Source organism: Octopus sinensis, linkage group LG4, assembly GCF_006345805.1.
Source record: "Octopus sinensis linkage group LG4, ASM634580v1, whole genome shotgun sequence".
Taxonomy (NCBI): Eukaryota; Metazoa; Mollusca; class Cephalopoda; order Octopoda; family Octopodidae; genus Octopus; species Octopus sinensis.
The window spans coordinates 128321764-128339451 of NC_043000.1; the positions used below are offsets into that span (position 1 = coordinate 128321764).

General features: G+C 34.7%; 1 long non-coding RNA gene across 1 annotated transcript; it reads right to left on the reverse strand.

Moving 5' to 3' along the window:
- Nucleotides 1-13771: 13771 nt before the first annotated feature.
- LOC118763120 lies at nt 13772-17688 on the reverse strand. Its single transcript, XR_004998871.1, has 2 exons — nt 16634-17688; nt 13772-16596 (listed from the first exon to the last, which is right to left on the reverse strand). It is a non-coding gene; the product is annotated as an uncharacterized LOC118763120 (long non-coding RNA).

The window sequence follows — 17688 nt, forward strand, 5'->3', positions numbered from 1 at the left end:
CACTTATTAGTAGGGTTAAATCATCTAATGTGTCCTCTTATGTTTTAAACACATACGAAACTCCACCTTGATTTAAAATGTGTAGCTTCCACCCACTTGTCCTGCTTAAAATCTGCCCTGTAACAATTATTTTTTCTTTTATCTTCTCTAGTGTTAATAAAACAAAGAGGGGAAGTTCAAGAGAGCCGCCAATTCGAGCTGCTAGAAATAGCAGTCAAATTTCCCTCAAGTCAGATCCTACCACGTTTAAACAGGAAGACATAGGACGATGTAATCAGAGATATTCAAAAGCTTGGAATGATCATGTTTCGAACATCATCGATCACAGATCTGTTTGATCAGAGTTAACTGGGGCTAATCAACAACAAACAACAACAGCAACAACAATCTCAATGGCAGCAAGAATGACAACAATTTCTACAGCACCAGATTGAGGTTGAGCACCACTACTACCAACAACAACAACAACAACAACATGAGTCCAGATTATATGTGCTGTGTGTTATCGATGATATTCTCTTCTCTTGGGTCGTAAGACATGAAATTCATTTAAAACTAAAATAAACTTTGGAAGACCCTTGAAACTTCAAGAATTCAAGGCAAAAGAATTCTTCCAAGTCTGGTAAGCATCAGGTAAAAACCTTTCATGAAGACATTGGACATTAGACAATCAAGAATTCTAACCAATAAATTTGCTAATTTTATTGTATCGGGCCAACGAGGATGCCTCTACTTGGTCGCTTAAATGGGTAGAAATAGTAACCAAATGTCTATACAATTACACTCTAGCGTCTTGAAAGGGAAGGACTTTATATAATGTAGTCCATAGACTCTCTTGGTGATAATACAGCACTCGGTATTGTATTTTGACAATATCCTTGTACTGAAGCAGGAATCTTGCTAACTCGGCCGTTAGAAATTTCGGTTCTCTACATTGAATTGAATTCATTACTATTCTTACTCAAAATGAAGTCATCTCCATGAGTTTTTTACTCACCGCCCTTGTTTTGAAATACTAGGCTGGTGTTCCCTGCTGGAGTTTTCGCTCCTTGATTGAGTTCAAAAGCAGGTGTCTAACATTATTGGACCGGTTTGGAGGTTAAACCTCAACCCATTTCTCATCACCAGGGCATCAATTGTTTTCTTTTTTTTTTTTTTTTTAACTAATCTATAAATATTTCTACGGTCATCACTCTGCCAAAGCTGTTTCTCTTGTACCTCCTTTGGTGGGGAAACGTGAAGTAAACTGTCTTGCGCAACGACACAACGAGTTACTGGGAATTGAACTCACGATCGTCAGCCGAATACCCTGACCACTAAGCCACGCATCTTCGATCTAATTATGCATCTATCTGTGTGTATAAATATACATATGTATACATACATATATATGTGTACGTGTGCGTGTGTGTGTACACACACGTACACCTACACTCACACATAAATGTATGCTTGTGTGTCTATGTTCGTATGTATGTTTGTGAGTGAGAGAGAAAAAGTTCGTGTATGCTTGAACGAATGTGTGTGTGTGTGTGTGTGTGTGTGTGTGTGTTGTGTGTGTGTGTGTGTGTGTGTGTGTGTGTGTGTTTAAGGCGGCGAGCTGACAAAAACGTTTGCACGCCGGGCGAAATGCTTTGCGGTGTTTCGTCTGCCGTTACGTTCTGAGTTCAAATTCCGCCGAGGTCGACTTTGCCTTTCATCCTTTCGGGGTCGATTAAATAAGTACCAGTTAAGCACTGGGGTCGATATAATCGACTTAATCTGTTTGTCTGTCCTTGTTGTCCTCCCTGTGTTTAGCCCCTTGTGGGTAGTAAAGAAATACGTATTTCATCTGCCGTTACGTTCTGAGTTCAAATTCCGCCGAGGTCGACTTTGCCTTTCATCCTTTCGGGGTCGATAGATTAAGCACCAGTTGCGCACTGGAGTCGATCTAATCGACTGGCCCTCTCCCCCAAAATTTCGGGGCTTGTGCCTAAAGTAGAAAAGAATATTTAAATGCATATATATGAATGCATACATGCATGTATGCATGCACGCATGCATGCATGTATGTATGCGTGCATGCATATATGCATGCATATGTGCATTTTACCGTGCATAAATGCATATATGCATACCTATAAAAATACTTATGTTCAGGTATGCATACATACATATATGTTCATATGTATACACTATAAATGGATTCATGAATATGTGTATGTATACCTATATTTCCTCCCACACACGCAAACATATGCATAAGTACATATACATGAATGCATGTATACATGCATGTATGCATAGTCAAGCAACCATGCATACATATATATGTATGCATATATGTATATTTGTATTTATGCACGCACATATGAATGCTTGTAACAATATAAGCACACACACACATATATATATATATTTATATATATATACACACATGCATGACTGTATGTAAGTATATATGCGTGTGTGTATTTGTGCTTGTGTGTGTGCGTGTGTGTATATGTGTTTGTGTGTACGCTTCAGTAGAGTGGGAGGGTCTAGTAAACCATGTACAACGCAGGTCTCTCTCCTTACATCTTTATATGGCTTAAGAATTCCTATAGTTCCTGCAAACCGGGGGGAAGAGCTTCGTACCTCCCCGCTTCGCCACCCACGTACATCTCTTTTGGTAAACGAAGTAAATGAAGTAGCTGTAAGGAAATCAACTGAAAGGGAAATAAATTTCCTTCACACATCCTCTTCTCTCCACTTCTCTCTCTCTCTCTCCTTCAGGCACACACACATACATGCGTGTATGTGTATATACATGCACACATACATATATATATATATGTGTGTGTGTGTGTGTGTGTGTGTGTGTGTGTGTGTGTGTGTGTGTGTATACACACACACATATATATATCAATATATACACATATACATATCAATATATAAATATACATACACATATGCATCAATATATATATATATATATATATATATATATATATGTGTGTGTGTGTATATGTATATATGTATGTATACACATACACACAAACACACACACATACGCGCACACACACACATATATATATATATGTGTGTGTGTGTATATATATATATATATATGTGTGTGTGTGTATATATATATATATATATATATGTGTGTGTGTGTGTATATATATATATATATATATATGTGTGTGTGTGTGGTGTGTGTGTGTGGTGTGTGTGTGGTGTGTGTGTGTGTATACACACACACATATATATATCAATATATACACATATACATATCAATATATAAATATACATACACATATGCATCAATATATATATATATATTAGTATATACATATTTGTGTATATGTGTATATTATATGTATACACACACTCAGACACAACGTATATTTATATATGAGTGTTAATGTATAGATAAATATGTATGTAGGTATATCTATCTATCTATATATTTATGTGTGTGTGTGTATATATATATATATATATATATATATATATGTGTGTGTGTGTGTGTGTGTGTGTGTGTGTATATGTATATATGTATTATGTATATATGTATGTATACACATACACACAAACACACACACATACGCGCACACACACACATACGCACACACACACACTATTTATACAAATGATAGGTAGACGTGTGTCTCAACTCATCCAGTGTTGAGATGTTCTTCAGTGAAAATGCTCGATTATTCAATCAAAAATTACTAAGAGCTATGACTTTAGGACAAAATGAAAGTATCTTGACTATATCATACGAAATGAAATATGTTTGTATTACTTTAACCTAGGACACACGGTTTTGTGTTTTGTTTTTTGGGATATGTCTCATCAACTGAAAGGAAATAAGATTGAATTTTAATGACAGAGATCCACCACCTCCATCGCTTTTCTGGCTATCTTCAACTAAGAGATTACGCTTGAGAATCCCGAACTTACTTTTTCAGTGCTACTCCCGCTTTGTGGGTTGAAGGTGGTGTAAACACTGATGACCAAAATATTCTTGTGAGGAGTAGTGATCCTCCACAGGTATACGTCAGGACTCCCATTTACATTGATCTTGAAAGATCTATATAAGGAAAACGGAACGAATGAATGAGATGAAACGAACATATTACATATGTGGAGCTAGCACGAACCAGACCATAACGTAGGGGTGCTGGGTCTGTATTAGTATGAGGACTTACATATTTCCAGTTGCGGACGAAAATAGAGTCAGTAAACTTTACCCTGGATATTCAGAGAAGCACACAACTGGCGCCCAGGCACCAACCTGTTGGCAAGGGATAAATCCCTTATCAAATAACTAACATGCAAGAACAACATATATACACCATTAGACTAAAGAGGAAAACTCTCCGTGCTCACAGTCAATGCAACTCTCCTTCAGCTCTCACAAAGTGATACCGACACTCAATGCCACGGTACCATAGCAAAAAGTGTAAAGAAACGGTGCAACGACTTGTGAGAGGGCGTCTCAGGAAATATGCTTCTCAGTATGCACAAATGCAGAAGTTTCTCGACATACTGTTCCTCCTCCTCAACACCGTGGCTTTACTACTTAAGCACCTGCAGTCTAAGACCTCTGAAAATATACCCAATCATCGTAAGTACCATATATCTACCCTGGAAAGTACCAAATATCTACACCTTCGTGGTTACTAAAATCGCTAATCGCATGCATACCCACAAATTTCGAGGGTTGGTGGCAGCTAATAGAAAACAACTATACTTTCAGTTTGGGCCTATGCCCTATGTACACTTGCAGACCACCAACAGAGGGCATTGATTCAGCAGTGTCTGAATAGAGGACACAGTCTCGCAGTTGACTTCCTTTTAACAAGCCTCAGCTTTCTTCTAGTTTCTGTATTGCCCATACGTTCTCCTCACCTAGCGGCAATTCAGTGGCCTTCTTATAGGATCTAAACCTAACTACCCTAACATTAGACAATATAGTGCGTAGAGTACTACATTCTTGATGACGCACACGCAGTGATGGAGACACGTGGATGACGTATGTGCGTCATCCCGTTCCGAAAATGCAGCTGTATTTTAATATCCTCTACAATAGCATTAAATTTGATATTGAATATCCAACGGCAGAAATCGGTTTCTCCCCATCCTATATTTCAAGTCAGTTTTACTAGAAAGAAGAGAAGACCATCTTTTCTCACCCAAATTGTGCATACTTATAAGAGCTGAAATGCCGGCATTATAACGAAGGCATATCCCTACCGTACGATTAAATGTGATGAGGCCATGCAAAAAAAAAACAAAAAAAAAACGGAGTGATGCTGTATGCTTGTAGCTACAGACTACGTTTTGTGAAGCGAGTAAGAGCCATAGGGATCAGGCAAATAAGATCTATCAGGTACTGTCTACAGCCAGGTAGGCAGTGGGTGATATATTGCCAAAATATAAAAAAAATGGCAAAGTTTCAGACTTGGTATGAACTCCTTTGTGAATGTTCATTACAAAGTATGTACTTGATTGATCTGTTAGAACTAGTCATAAGATTGATTTTCTTATTGAATCTAAATAATGTATTGATTTCCTCCACGAATCTAATATATTATTGACATTTATTTTGATGAGCTTAATGAACTAAAACAGATGGGTACCTCTGAAGGTTTTGATTCATCTGGATGAATGATTCATCTGAATAACTGGAATACATATTTGTTTTACATTACAATTGGTGAACAATGATGTCGTTGATTACAGGCTTTTAATGGGCCAATAATTGGTTCAGTGCATTTCTGATAGTGTAAATAACAAGGCAGTGTCTGTATACTCGGTGCAGAACAAATATCCCGAGAGACTTTATCAAAAAGCTAACTTTTCTGTTTATCCGCTGATGTTTGTGTCATTCCTCGTATGTATATGTATATATATATATATATATATATATATATATATATATATATATATATATATATATATATATATATATATATGTATGTATGTATGTATGTATGTATGTATGTATGTATTTATGTGTTTGTGTGTGTGTGTCTGTCTGTGTCTGTGTAAGTATATATGTTCTTCTGGTTTTATTTTATGGAATATTTCAGAAAGATTTTAATCTTCGCAATCCTTTCAGAATTATACAGCAATCTCTAGGTTAGAAACCTCTAGTCTAGCAAGACCTTTAAAAGCGGTTTATGGACAGTGAATCTTTTCATTAAAATATTTTCAATCAAAATTTATAAAGTTATAGGAGCTGCCAAAACATTTTAAAGCTAAAACTGACCACTTCCTTGGCAGCCATTTTGCTTAGGTCGCTATATCAGGGAAAACGCGTGAGAAACGCTTGGCCTTCTCCGTTTAGTTCAGTAACCAGTATAGTCCACTTTGTCCGTGCGTCTGTTATGCCACCAAATACGGTATATATACACATCTATGAAATATATTAAAGATATTCTTTTTTTTCCTTTCTCTGATCATGTCTCTCACTGATCCTTTCCTATATTCTGTATCCTTCTATTTCCACTTCGGCTGTGGTGGGCAAGAGATTGCGAACCAAAGCTGGTGTTAAGCTCTTTCAATGTGGAGCTCTAGGATGTGATGTACGGATGCTGGTGGCATCTACCACACGTAAATGTGCTCGATCAAAGCTCTGTTTCTAATATGTTCCGAGGTGTCTCATTTTTCTTTCCCTCACATGATTTAGTTTTCTTTATCTTCATTAAACTCCTTTTCTTGTATCCTATTTCTCAGTTTTTCTCTTTACCATTCATCCATTTCAATTAACTTTACGTTTAACATTTAACGCAAATTATTCTTTCTGGCAACATTCTACCCTTGAAAAACGCAGTCGTCTGAATGACAAAATTTTGTGATAATAAAATAACTGTTAAGGCGGCGAGCTGGCAGAAACATTAGCACGCCGGGCAAAATGCTTAGCGGTATTTCGTACGCCATTACGTTCTGAGTTCAAATTCTGCCGAGGTCGACTTTGCCTTTCATCCTTTCGGGGTCGATAAATTAAATACCAGTTACGCACTGGGGTCGATGTAATCGACTTAATCTTTTGTCTGTCCTTGTTTGTGCCCTCTATGTTTAGCCCCTTGTGGGCAATAAAGAAATAAGAAACGTTAGCACGCCGAGCGAAATGCTTAGCAGTATTTCGTCTGCCTTTACGTTCTGAGTTCAAATTCCGTTGAGGTCGACTTTGCCTTCCATCCTTTTGAGATCGATAAATTAAATACCAGTTGCGTACTGGTGTCGATCTAATCGACTGTCCTTCCCCCAAAAATTTTGAGCCTTGTGCATAGTGTAGAAAAGAATATTAAAATAACTAAGTTAAAAAGTAGGCACCCAGTAAATAAAATCAATAAATCAGTGACGCCGCCCAATTATTAGTTGACAATATTTTCCCTTCAAAACCAAAGTGTTCTTCATAATACTTGAACTGTAGAAAATCACATCTCAATATCTCAGATTAAATGTAGACTTTCCAACCAAATGATTTGTATATAATACCTTAACCCAATAGTGCTGGGTTAAATACGTACAAGTTCTGAAGATATCAGCGTAGCCACAGTAAAAGTATATCTGTTTGTTCACGCATGGTGAAACAATTGATATCGCGCAAGCAAGTAAAAATAAGCTGTTGCGAGCTGACAACCTTCACTAATTCACTAGAAAAAGTGCTGCGAGAAGACAATTTACTATCCTGGTTAAGTAACCCTACACATTAGTATCAAAGCATTATAATACAACGGCAATTTGAGCTCGATCAACAAAATGAATATGTCAAGGTGTTCTTTGACAATTTGACCTCAATACGACCGTTGTTCTAAGCATAAGGACATTAAATATCTCCACAAAATTCCAACTCAAAAGAAGGCACATGAGTTGCCAGATTATCTGAATAAACATGCGTTCTAGCTAGCAGAACCGTTAGCACGCCAGGCGAAATGTGTAGCCGTATTTCGTCTGCCGTTACGTTCTGAGTTCAAATTCCGCCGGGGTCGACTTTGCCTTTCATCTTTTCGGGGTCGATAAATTAAGTACTAGTTACGCACTGGGGTCGATGTAATCGACTTAATTCGTTTGACTGTCCTTGTTTGTCTCCTCTATGTTTAGTCCCTTGTGGGTAATAAAGAAACATATCTCAGCCACAACGTCTTGTGTTTTGATGATTTCACTAATGAAATCAATAGCTGACAAAATTGTATACAATTTAGAGCTGCTGCTTGATTTCTGTCTCCATAAAATGCGCGCGCACACATACACAGTGCGTATATCTGATTATGCTAATGTACATATCCCATCCTTATTATATGATCAATGTATCCGTTAATGTCTCTGTTGTGTGTATGTGCGCAGAAATTTGCTTCTGTGATAATTTTCTTTTCCATAGCGCGAATCCAAGCGAGTAACTATTGTTCAGACGTCATATTGACAACTTAAGCAAATGTGTACCATTTTAAAGTATGAATTATTTTAGATTTTATTATGAAACTATACATCTGAATACTCCGATAAACGTCGCCCTTTTCAAGCCTAGGCAGGCTCATGGGCCTGGTTTCCCGGTTTCTGTGGCGTATGTGTTCCTCCCAGCTGGACGGGACGCCAGTCCATCGCAGCGTTACTCAAGAAACAGGAAGAGAGAGTGAAAGAAAGTTGTGGTGGAAGAGTACAACAGGGGTCACCAACACCCCCTGCCGGAGCATCGTGGAGCTTTTAGGTGTTTTCGCTCAATAAACACACACAACGCCCGGTCTGGGAATCGAAACCGCGAGTCCGCTGCCCTAACCACTGGGCCATTGCGCCTCCACATACATCTGAATACTCCGATAAAAAAAATCGATTTTATCTTAAAAAACTTTGCGTGCGCACACTTTTTACTTGTGTACACTAGTCTGTTTCTAGGTACATTGCACAAAGGGTCATGTTATCCAATGTGCCCCCTCTTTTCTAAGATTTGAGGAAAATATTGGCTGCTATCACGTGTATTTAGGATCATATTCGAATATTTAAGAATTTCATTTCGCAAACCCGAGATCCCAGGTTCTGTCCTTCTGAATGGCATCTTGGACAAGTATCAGATATATCCAAGCGAAATTGGTTAGATAGAAACCATGTGGAATTCCGTCGTATGTAACATCTTGTTCGCATTGTTGTAGCTTTCGAATGGTGCCTCCACGCTGGTTAAGCGGGCAGAATACGATTTATTTCATACATACGTGGGACTTAAACCCACGTCTTTTGCAAACATGACAGACGTTCTACCATTGTATGAAAGCAATCCTCTGAACTTCTCCATCCATTTTAGAAGCTTGTTCTTACTAACGAGAATTGTAGGTTTAGAAACTTTGAGATACGAAATAGACAGTTTCTCATGTTTATATTACATGGTTAGGATGATTTTATTTGCTGCAGTAACAGTTTGTATAAGTGGCTTTCTTTCCAATTGCCAGCCATTTGACCATAAAGTTTGAGTTATGTTAACATTTTGTTCAGTGTGTAAAACTGGAAGCAGTGCTGAGGTGCCTTGCTAAAGGGCATGGCATGATAACAGTAGAAGGATCTAATTCTTGGACTACACAGTCACAAGTCTTGCAAAATGGGTGTACTGATTGTTCGGGTTTAGAATACAAATAGATTGAAATTTTCAATTGATTATCTAAAGATATTTTGGGATATCTTATAGCAATATAGTAATATTGTGGTTGTTTAACCCCGGGTCAGCCCTATCTGAGGAGATTATGATCAAAGGGGTTTCACTTGTCACCGCCCTGTCTTTTTATATAGGGACTAACTACATTGTCTTTCCCTATTTCAAGATTCTAGGGTGTGAATTGAGGATAATTTGGCTGCAATTTCTACCATGTGGAGGCTCCTTATTGGTTTATATTGTAGTAATATTGTTTAATCCCAGGTCAGCCCAGACCAATGATCAAATGCATTTGAGTCGTGGTTATCCTACTTAAAATTTTTTTTTCCAAGACTGTAGTCCTACATTTTAAAAACGTGTCCTTCATCCAAGACAGTAGGCCGTAATTTGACAAACATTTAGTCGCTATTTCTAGCAGACTGAGAAACTATGTAAAGACTCCCTCATTAACATGTATTTCAGTGCAATGCAGTGTGTAGTAGAAGATCTGTACTCTACTGCAATGCAGTATGGAGTAGTGGAGCTGAACCCTCCATGCATTGTTACACTGCAGTGTATTGTAGTGTCAATGATCTGTAATACACTGCAGTGCTGTGTATTGTAAAGGGTCTATACCATATAGCAGTGTATCAGAGTCTAGTTTAAAAGAGTTGTCTATGAAATAATGTGGTGTAGTTGTCATGTTATTTAGCAGAAAATCACATAATAAAATTTAAGTAATAATAGAACAGTACTATTTTAGTGTGTACGTGTAGGTTAGTGTAATTATGTAATCTTAGGACACTCTAATTTAAGTAAGCGTACAAGAATGTAATTTACATAAGTGTAGGACAACGTAATTTATGCAAAAGAGGGTGAAATTTTAGTAAGTGTAGGACAGTGTAATTTAGGTAAGTGTAGGTCAGTATTATTTTGGTGTGTAGTGAATGTGAGAGTCAGGTACTACAATTTAGAAACATTTAAGACAGTGTAGTTTAGGTAAGTGTAGGGCAATTTTCTTTGTGTTAAGTATGAGACAGTGTAATATTGGTAAGTGTAGGATAGAGTAAATTAGGTAAGTAGGGCAGTGTTATTTTGGCTTTTAAGTGTAGGCAGTATAATAAGAGTGGGACACAGTTATATAAGTAAAAATAGAACAATAAGAGTGGACAGAGTAATATAGTTAAAAAAGAATAATACAATTTAGGGAAGTGTTGGGTAATGTAATGTAAGTGTACAACAGTATAATTTAGATAAGTATAAGATAGTGTATTTTAGGTAAGTATAGAGTAGTATATAGTATGAGGTATATTGCAATACTACATACACTTGTAGGTTTAATATAAGCCACCATTATCATCAACCCTTGGATATTGCTCTCTTAAGTCCTGGGGCTTATAAGGCCAAGTGTCTGGTTTCCTTGGTGACTAAATGACTAAGATCACAACATTCCCCCTGAACAAGAAGCCAGTATAAGTGACTGTCAGCTTATGTCCCAAACACAGCAAAGGATTTCAATATGTTTTCATAAACTGTTTATTTTGGCACCTTAAAGTGGTAGAAATATTGGTTTTAGAATTTTGACACAAGGCCAACAATTTTGGGGGAAGAGAGTAAGTCGATTACATCTCCCCCAGAGCTTAACTGATTCCTATTTTACGAACCCTGAAAGGATGAAATGTAAAGTCAACTTCAGCAGCATTTGAGCTCGGAAAGTAAAGACAGATAAAATGGCACTAAGCATTTTGCCCAGCATACTAATAATTCTGCCAGCTCACTACCTCAATAATAATAATAATAACTAGCCGGGTCATAGTGCTAGTGCATGCATATACAGCTGTGTGCGTGTGCACATACTCGTGAGTACTGTCCAAATCTCTGACCAATCACATACAGCTGACATTCAATTGGCGTATCAAGTTTCGGGAATTTTGATTGGGTTTTGGATAGAAAATTCACAAAAAAGTCACTTCTATTGAATTTTTAACGGCTTTACGGGGTGACTGGGGAAATGTAAAGATGTGCACAACCACCCTTGGACGGTTTTGAATGACCATAAAAAGTGTGAGCCCTCTAACTGAAAAATCGTGGATTTGTATAAAGGACACACACACAGACATTTTGCTGTTTATATATATAGAGATAACAATATCAATAATGATTTCATATTTTGGCACAAGGCCAGCAATTTCAGGGTACGGAGTGAGTTGATTACATTGACCACAGTAATCAACTAGTACTTATTTTATTGACCCTGAAAGGACGAGAGGCAAAGTTGACCTTGGAGGAAGTTGAATTCAGAATGTAAAGATGGAGGAAATGCTGTTAAGTATTTTGCCCAACATGCTAATGATTCCGCCAGCTTGCTAGCCATTAATAATAATAATCATAATAATAATTTCAAATTTTGGTACAAGGCCACCAATTTTGGGAGAGAGAGCGAGTCGATTACATCACTTCCAGGGCTTAACTGATGCCTATTTTATTGACCCTGAAAGGATGAAATGTAAAGTCAACCTCAGTAGTACTTGAACTCAGAAAGTAAAGACAGACAAAATGGCTCTAAGTATTTTGCCCAGCATGCTAACAATTCTGCAAGCTCACTGCTCTGATGATGGTAGAAATATTGGTTTTCAAAATTTTGACACAAGGCCAGCAATTTCAGGGCAGAGGGTAAGTTGATTACATTGGCCCCAGTGTTCAACTGGGACTTATTTTATTGACCCTGAAAGAACGAAGTTGTATTGTTGTGTAGCCTCAGGTTAACCATATGATCAAAAAGATTCTAAGCAACATCAAAACAGCGAGGGTGTAATTTGTAAAAGAGATTGAACTGCTATTTCCAGCAGGGGAAGGCTTGCAGATTAGCTCCAGTTATTGGTGTAAATAAGTGTGAGAAGGAATCTGTTAAGAAAGAGCTATGTTATAAACCACTTCATATAATGAGCCAAACAGCAATGTTAGAAACCATTTGCTGTAATTCAAATAATGAGATTGTGAAGAGAAGAAAGTGATTAATCACGATATATATATAAGAAAGAAAACATATAAAAATCCAAAAATTAATCAATTAGTTTTAATAGTCAACTGATTAATTAACCAAAGTTTACAACTAAGAAGGATGGGCCATTTAGTAGTTCTCTTCCTCTCATATATAAATATATACATACATATACATATATATATATAAATATATACATACATAAAGAACCATACATACACACACATCTATATGTATAAAAATCTGTACACACATACACACACACACACATATATACATATTTATATACATTTATCTCCGTATCTATGCATATATACATAGCTATATCTATTAACATAAACGCACACACACATATGCATACACAGCCACTCACATACACATGAAAATTAAAGCACAAAGAACATTTAAGAAACACAGGTGTTCCTTTACATGTGCTTCAAATTTCATATATATATATATATAAATCTTAGCTTATAAAAAAAACTTCATATAAGTGTGTGTATGCATGCATTCTACATATGTATATCATTGAATATATATATATATATATATATATATATACACACTTATATACATATATGTACACACACATATATATATATAAACAAATGTATATAAACATATATATATACACATGTATATATATATATATATATACACATATACATATATGCATACATATATATACATACAAATACATATATATATATATATACACATATACATACACACACATATATATATTATACATATTTATATTACATATATATATATTACATATATACATACATATATATATGTATATTACATATACATATATATATATTTATATTACATATATACATACATATACATATATATATATTTATATTACATATATACATACATATACATATATATATATATATTATGCATATATATATATATATATATATATATATATATATATATATATATATACATATATATTATTTATATATATAAATGAGAGCAAATCACTTAACAGCTCACTGCTGTTCTTTCTTTACATTAAGTATTTCTTAATTTTTTCTTTCCATATTTTTTTAGGGGTTTTTAAATTTTTTTTTTACAAATTTTAAATTTTTTTGTCCTTTTATATGAGTCTGTTAAATGTCATTGTTTTTTCCTTGTTTTGTCATTTTTTTACTTTTTATATTCTTTTTATATTCTTGACAACTTTTAAACTTTATTAAATCCAACATGTCCTTCACGTGTTTTTCTTTATTTTTGTAGCTAACAACAGCATATGATTTTTGCTACAAATTAAAAAAAAAAAAATGTCTTTATTTCATTATTTCTTTTTCCATAATATTCAAATAATACCATATCATATCATAGGAAACCCAGCAATCTTTTATTATTTCTGAATTGAAAAAAATCAATTCAAAGGTAAGGGTAAAATATTTTTTTCTTTCTTTTTGAGCACATTCCATTTCATCTTTACTCTCTTCTTATTTTGACAGAGTTTTCATTAATATATATATAATTCTGGTTTCTTTTTTTCTCTTGAAAATAGAAAAAAAAAAATGTCTTTCAAAATTTCATTCCATCTCTTGCATTCTATGGGATTCATTCAATCTCACTTGAAAACACCCAAATTCACTTGAATAATTTTCCTCTAATTGAAATTAGTAGTAGTAGTTGTAGGAGTAGTAGTAATTGTTGTTCCAGTGAGACAGTTGATCTCCATATATCTGTTTCAAATACTGACCTTTGGTCAACTTTGAAAACCATATAATCTTAAATCTCAGATTACATAACACCTGTATACACACACACACACACATACATACACACACATATATACATACATATATACACACACACATCTGTCTATACATATATATATATATATATATTTAATATATCTTAAATATGTATATATTTGTGAGGTGCCTGGAAACAATAATTCAAATGGCATTCGTATCATTTGCTTCTGTATTTGTTATATATATGTCTGTCGCTGTCACTAATGAATGCCTACATTTAACATAAGCAGTCAATTTCACATCTTTGATTTTTTTTACAATCTTAGTATATACATACATATCCACACACACACACACACATATATATAAACCAGGAGTTTCATAAGTCTAGTAGTACTTAGTATTATATCAATGTCTAAATACTGCCTTACTTATATATTATATATGTGTATGTGTGTATATATATATATATACATATATGTGTGTGTGTGTGTGTGTGTGTGTAAATTACACAGGCACACAAAGTGTTATAACAGTCAAGTAATAGATAAGATGTCAGTCTCTCAGTTGAAAGGTTATGAGTTCGTATCCTAACACTGGTACTGAACTGCACTCATGTGTCATTTAGGCAAGGCACTGAACTCTGCCAGAGCTTAATCCACCCAAGTGAAATTAGGTACCATGGGTAAACACAGACTACTATAGAAATGATCATACACCAAATAAAAAATTCATTAACAGAGAAGACTGAATTCAAATCAAGAAGGGGTTAAGTTAGAAGAAACTCATTTAGAAACATATTCTGTTTAAAATGAGCAATAAAGTAGATCTGAGAGGAAATTTGATTGTCATGGAAACCATACCACTAGACATTGATCTTCCTCAGTTAAAAATAATAGTGCTGTTATTGTTTGTACACCTGTCTCACCACTGCAAAATGACATTTGGCTAATGGATGGTTAAGCTCAATGTTCTGTGACAATAGCTACATGAAAACATACCACACACACACATACACACACAGAGCCAGTCATAGTTCATACACTAATGAGCACAGTAAATCAGCAATTATGCTATAATCTTCAATGAAGAAAAGAAAAAAAAACTTTAAAAACTCAAAGTAAGCTAAGAGAGTGAAAAGAATATCTGTGTAGGTAAATATAGTGTGGTAAATTTTGACAAGGTTGGCAGGAGTAGACAATAAGTTCTCATGTATGCAAGGGATATTTTTGACATGTTCACAAGTTTTCTAAGTAGAAACTAATAAAATATAAGTAGTGCTATGTATAAACAAAAACAAATAAAGGATTCTTTAATGCTACGACAGTGTTTCCTTGCTCAAAATCAATCTTGGTGGGAATTGTACTCCTAAAGAATAGTTTATCGCATTTACATTGTCTTTCTGAAAATTTGTCAAGTGGCAAATATCAAATAATTCTATGGAAGCAAAAATTAATAAATAATTTAAAAAATATAATGCTGATAATAATAATAGTAATAATGATGATGATGACGATGATGATGGTGGTCATTACAATATTGATCTTTTTCTTTTTGTCAATGGAAATGGACCAAAGTCTTAGAATTAAATTGTTCATTAGCAAGCTCTTTGAACATGATGTTCTCAAAGAGGGGGAAAAAAGTTCCTTTAATCAAATAGTATGTTCACTTGAGTTTAGATATTGAGAGGGGCCATATTTTGTGGAAATATCTACATATACAAAATGGTACTGAAATAGCAAGGAATAATATATACTAATGAAAGAAATTAGAAAAAAAATAGAAATTATGAAATGCAAGTTTTCAAACTGAAATATGGTAGAGAAAAATATGAAGGACTTAATTATTACAAGTCTATAGCAAAGAATAATATTCCTTCTAATTAATGCCTTTGGATGTTATGAATGAAAAAAAAATGGTGTTGCTGTAACACTGGATATTTGGCACAACTTCTATTGAAATTAACTGCTTTAAAATATAAAGGAAAGAGACTAACAGCCTGTATGTGTATATATTGATATTATGTATCAAGATGGATAGACATGACTCAGCTTGTGTAATTGATCTAACTTATGGATAAAACATAACCCATCTGGAGTAATTAATCTACCAGTATGGGTAGACATGACCCAGTTAGAGTATATCATTTGACTTATAGTCAGGCATGATCAGCTTGAAAAACTAATCAATCAATGTGAGTGGACATGACCCAGCTAGAGTGAGGTCTACACACAAGACATGGCTTAGCAAGACTAATGAATCTGGTTTTCAACCTAAATGAAATTTTGAAAGTGATTACCAAAAATCAACCTAAACGGATCATCTTCTAGATTCAGCTTGGATAAGTCTCAAAAGACAGAGACTATTGAACTAAATGAGGATGGTTATGATAATAGTAATAATAATGGTACAAATTATTATTGCTATGAATAAAAGTAAATAGTAACATTAACTTAGTATTGCAAAATTACCAGCTTATTTCAGGAGCATTTGATAATCTCATTTTCCTTATTGATCAGTAACTCAATGACAAGGAGAAACGGTAGGAAAATTGAAATACAAAAGGCACTTAGTGGGCACCAATTCATGAGATCTTTTAGTTTTTTGTTTTTGTTGTTCTTTTCAATTTTCAAATAACAAGGAATGACCTACTGAGAATATTGTTTCCACATGACAGAGAATATTGTTTCAAATTTTTTTAAAAACGCCCTAGGAGTTGTCCTCTGACATTAATTCATTATAATTTAACTTTGAATTTGATGACCAAACTCAATTAATTAATTTTAATTGTTCAATTATTAAATTTCATTTAATTTTCCCACGCTTTCAATCAACAAGTCAATACAGATCATAGCATTCTTATGTGAACTTCAATAAGTGAGCACCGTATACTTGAGTTTGCATGAGTGTGTGTACATGAATATGTGGGCATGTGTTGTGTGTGCATGCATGTCAGCATAAATGTCTGGACAGATTATTTGATAAATGTATAGAGAGGTTCATGGGAAAGACTGAAAAAAGTACAGGAACTTGAAGAAACTGCTGTTAAAAAGAAGGATTTCCATATGTTCATTTATGGACAGAATCTGGAGACTCGAGTCAAGCGCATTGATGTTCAGATAATAGTACAATGCAGTGAACTCTTAACTTTAAACTGAGAACAGATTTGGATGCAAGAAGTAGACAGGGTAAAGATAAATATGGATAGATGGCATACTGTGTTTCATTTCTTTACACCCACATACACACTTCTAAGTATAAATGTATACAAATTATCATAAACATATGTCTGTATGTATACACTTTTTGATTCAGACATATCAATACATATCAATATTACAATATATATATATATCATAATCATA